The sequence below is a fragment of the Otolemur garnettii genome, unplaced genomic scaffold, assembly GCF_000181295.1.
Source record: "Otolemur garnettii isolate 467f Iridium unplaced genomic scaffold, OtoGar3 scaffold00002, whole genome shotgun sequence".
NCBI classification, from domain to species: domain Eukaryota; kingdom Metazoa; phylum Chordata; class Mammalia; order Primates; family Galagidae; genus Otolemur; species Otolemur garnettii.
The window spans coordinates 49,029,899-49,034,601 of NW_003852397.1; the positions used below are offsets into that span (position 1 = coordinate 49,029,899).

At 40.7% G+C, this 4,703-nt stretch overlaps 1 protein-coding gene and 1 pseudogene across 1 annotated transcript in view; one reads left to right on the forward strand and one right to left on the reverse strand.

The window, feature by feature from the left end:
• The window catches only part of CMTM8 (CKLF like MARVEL transmembrane domain containing 8), a 120,359-nt gene that overhangs the window by 49,680 nt on the left and 65,976 nt on the right, over positions 1-4,703 (forward strand). The gene's annotated exons all lie outside the window — the stretch shown is intronic.
• Positions 12-2,101, reverse strand: LOC100963973 (annotated as a pseudogene).

The following is a 4,703-nucleotide window of genomic DNA, read 5'->3' on the forward strand; positions in this document are numbered from 1 at the left end:
TGGTAGACTTTAATCTTTATTTATAGGACACTGCAAGATATGGAATTCCACATAGAAATAAGAAACTCTTTCAGAGGAAAAGCTCCATACTGTGTGTATATACAGTTTGGAACTGTTCAAGTATAGCTTTGTTGTAAAAAGAGCTACAATAACAAACCACATTTAAAAAGAGTTCGTAGTAGAGAAATAGTAAGACAAACACACCAAACACAGTACACAACAACTTCGTGCCTCAGCTATTCAATCTAAAAATTAAAAGTCCCAGGAGTCCCACCCTGAACTTGGAAGGTACAGCCTTCAGAGGTAGTTTCTCGTCCTACATTTTGATCCTCCTCTTCCTCTACAGAGAAATACTTCTCAATCAAGTTTAATGAAGCCTTGTACACAGACTCATTTTCATGGTTTTATAGAGCTTCCATTTTGTCCAAACCTCCACATTCTTCAATCATTATACTAAGTTTCTCAGTTTCACCTAGTTTTTCGGCAGCCTGAAAGATAATTGAAATAGCATCCAGAATAACCAGAATAATTTTGATATCTTTTGCAGTTAAAAGGTTCATCAATGGTTCTATTACGCCACAGTGAACAAGGTACTCAATCTGTTCAACTGCTCCACCACTTGTATAGTTGGCGACAGCCCATACGGCGTCCTTTTGTGTCTTAAAGTCTGCCTTTGAGAGAACACCAACAAGTAATGGGCCTAGTCCATGATTCACAACTTGCTGTATCTGGTCCTGCTGGCCAGCTGTGATGTTTGACATTGTCCACGTAGCTGCCTTTTGAATGTTAGTTTTGGGGTTGGTCAGCAGGCTGGGAAAGACAGTAAGTGCTTCTGCATCAATTACAACCTGGTGTTCATCTGTCCCAGTGACAATATTCCCTATGGCTCTTAGTGCAGGAGTCACAATTGGCAATTTGGTAACTCCCAAAAGCTTCACAAGTTGGGGCACAACTCCTGTTTTCACAACCATTTCAGTCTGTTCATCTGGACCATCAGTAAGGTAGGAAATAGCCCAGCAAGTATCTGCTAATACGTCTGGATCATCGTGATGCAGGAGGTGCACTTAAGTAGGAAGAATCTGCTCCACAGCATCTAATGGGGGTGCGGGATTCTTGTTGTGACAAAGGTTTGAAAGTGTCCAGGTAAGATTACCTAAGTAACCATGTGATAAAGATGACATGTCAGGGATAGCTAGAAGAGCCAACAGTGGGTCAACTGCACCGTACTTAATAACCAAGTCTCAGAAAACTGAACCATCACCTGCAATGTTTCCTAGAGCCCACACAGCTTGCTCACTGATACGATCTGGGGAGATGCCAACAGAGAAATGAATGCTGGAATAGCACCGCCATCTCCCCCAGCCTTAGTCTGTTCTGATGTCCCAAAAACATGTTAGATAGTGCCCAAGCAGATTCAAACTGAATGGGACCACAATCAGTTCTCCCCAAGAAGGATGCAAATTTTGGAATCAAACCAGCTCGGGTGGTATTGTCGATGGGAGACCTTTTTTCTCTAGAAAGAAGTTTCCTGGCAGCTTGAGTAGCTTGGAGCTGGTTTTCCATATTGGTACTATTTATACCTTTGATAATGTCATCCACAGACCAATTTACAGTACCCTGGTTGTTTCGGTTTTCCTGCAGTGGAGAAGTAGCATCGTCAAGAAACGAGCTTACATTTCTCCTTTTCAGCATCTGGTCATCTTTCTTAGCTTTCCTCAACTCCACATTAAATTCTATTTGGTCTTTCCTCTTGTTCTTGAACCTGTTAAGTCAGGGGCTGGAGAATTAGCATTCTCATTGGTGGGCATGGTTATGAGACCAAGGGAGAAAGCTGCACAGCCAGCTCAAGCTTCCTCCACCACAGGAGCTGGTGTGGGACTCAGAAGATCGGGGTCGGCTGCCCTGGAAATGTCCACCGCAGCTCAGGCAGAACATGGTGTTCCACAAATGTTCTGCCCTACTTGGGTGTTTATGTCCTCCTTTGGGCCAGCTTTGTCATTCTGTGGATTCCCTCATCACATGAGTGAAAATACTCTTCTCATATGCAAACTGTGGGTGAGTCAAGCCCCTAACTTTTCAAAAATTATACTTTGGGCAGCCCCTGTGGCTCAGTGAGTAGGGCGCTGGCCCCATATACCAAGGGTGATGGGTTCAAACCTGGCCCTGGCCAAACTGCAACAAAAAAATAGCCGGGCATTGTGGTGGGTGCGTATAGTTCCAGCTACTTGAGGCTGAGGCAAGAGAATCACCTAAGCCCAAGAGTTGGAGGTTGCTGTGAGCTGTGATGCTATGTCATTCTACTGAGGGCGACAAAGTGAGACTCTATCTCTTAAAAAAAAAATATATATATATATATATACTTTGACAGCCATATATATATAAAGCAATATGAGACATTTTGATAATAATGTGTAAGTTTATGTCCATTTGTTTTTAAAATTAAGGACAGAGGAATTTAATCATTTAATATAAGTGTAAAAAGATGACACCACCCCTTTCTATCCCCCAGGGATGCAGAAAGTAGCCAAGGGAGAATGAAGGTGGATGAGACGCTCCCTGGGACAGGGTCCTTTCTGTGCCCACCTGGACTCGTCACACTGCAGTGTGGCCACTCCAGGCATCAGTGGTGACCCTGTGCTGGGAATTCTTGCAATCTCATACAATTTTCCACGAAGGATTTTTGTTTTCACCTAGCAATTCTTATTATTGATACAATTTTTTTTAAAGAAAAGAAAAATTCTGTTTTCAGAAGGCAGTAATATGAGAAGCTGGGTGATATCTCAGAGAACACTAGACTCTGTCAAGAGGTTCCTAGTTGAGTCTGTGACCAACCAGCCATGTGACAATGGGCAAATCATTTTGGTTTTGCATATGTAAAATGAAAAGCTAGAATTCTGCAGTCATTAAGTATTCCTTTTGGTGCTGAAAATTCTGTAACAGAAAATAGACTCAATTTCCTTCTGGTAGAATTAAGAGTGGTCACTGATTCCTGATTTTTCTTTTTCTCACTAAGAAGAGCATGGTCCATGTTCAGAACCTAATAGTCCTCCCACCCCTGAATTTCCAGGTTTGACTTCCTATCTCTAAAAGGGAAAATGCTCATATATAATAACATAATATATAAAAGATGAAATAACTACTTTTGAGCTAATTCTCTATGTAGAACAAATAGCATTGGGAGAAAAGTACAAAAAGGAATTGTCTGCCTTTGTTTGCTGCTCAATTCATAGTTGTTCCTACACCTTAAGGTCACTTCCTTGTTCAGTTAGTGTTACGTCTGAAAGAAAAGATTTTCTTGGATATGAGGGGATAACATAAAATAAGACCCCCCAAAATGCACTTGGCACCCTGACAGGCTGAAACACTGGTGAGGCAGATGGAAATAGAAGATAGGGAATCAGAGGCCCTTTGAATTTAAAAGTACGCTTGTGGGTGCTTGAAATTCCCTGGCTGTTTAAAGCCCAGAGAAGAGATTACAGCAAATCTCACAGGCATTGGTCCTTAACCTTTTTTAAGAGGTGAGGGATCTCTTGAGAACAATGGAAAGAAAGCTAAGGTTCCCTTTTCTTACACTCATGCACATATATACCAACTTTTAACTATAAAAATCCTGGACATAAAAAGATTGACTTGCTAAATTTGGATGAAGGAATTCCAGGCATTTAGTGTAGAACATTGCCTTTAAAGTAGCACCTAGTCTCACATTGAAACACTCAGGTTTCAATTAGTTTTGTTAAACTAATTTTGTCTTCACAACCCCTAACACTTATAAACAATTGCGTGCCCGATTTTGCAGCTCTTTTTCTCCCTTTTTTTCACCAAGTTGTTTTTGATCACTGTGATGTAAACTCTAAACTGAATGCCCAAATCGCACAAGTTGAGGATCCAAAATAAATTCAGTCTTCAAATAAGTAAGGCCTTTTAAAAAAAGATCTTTGTCGCCTCATTCTAAGTTGCTGATGATCACTGCTCACTGAGAAGTGGAGTCCTCTCCTTCCAAGATTTCTCAATATTCTCTTAAAAGCAGATGTGTTATCAAGTTACAAAGATTACTTTAGTGCCATGCTTGGATCATTTAGTATGTGCATAAATCTTAAAGTCCATTATCACATCAGTGAGAAAGTTCTAGGATTTTTGAGAGCGGCGATGCATCAAAACTTCTGATTATAGCTCATTTTCAATGGGATGGAGTCAGACTGGTGTTTGTTTTGTGTCTTCATCCATCGTATGCTTCCAGACACTTAAAGTAACTCCAATTACTTATCTTCAGATTTCAGGCAAGAAGTACTATTTGGTCCTTACATAGTTTTGTGAATGTGTTGCATTTCTGAAACATTCTGGCTTAATTCCATATTGACGGCAACGGATCTATATAGCTAGCTTTCTTTTTCTCAGAACTGTAATTTTGGACAATTGAAATCTATAGGAAAACTGAAAGAAAAATATAAACTTCCTCACTTAAATTTTGTAGACTCCCTCCCTTGAATTTGCCAGTTAACATCTAACCATACTTGCTTTATCTCCCTGTTTGAATGTGTGTGTTTGTTTTTTTGTTTGTTTGTTTTGTTTTTGTAGAGACAGTCTCACTTTATCACCCTCGGTAAAGTGCTATGGCGTCACAGCTCACAGCAACCTCCAACTCCTGGGCTTAGGTGATTCTCTTGCCTCAGCCTCCCGAGTAGCTGGGACTATAGGCACCCGCC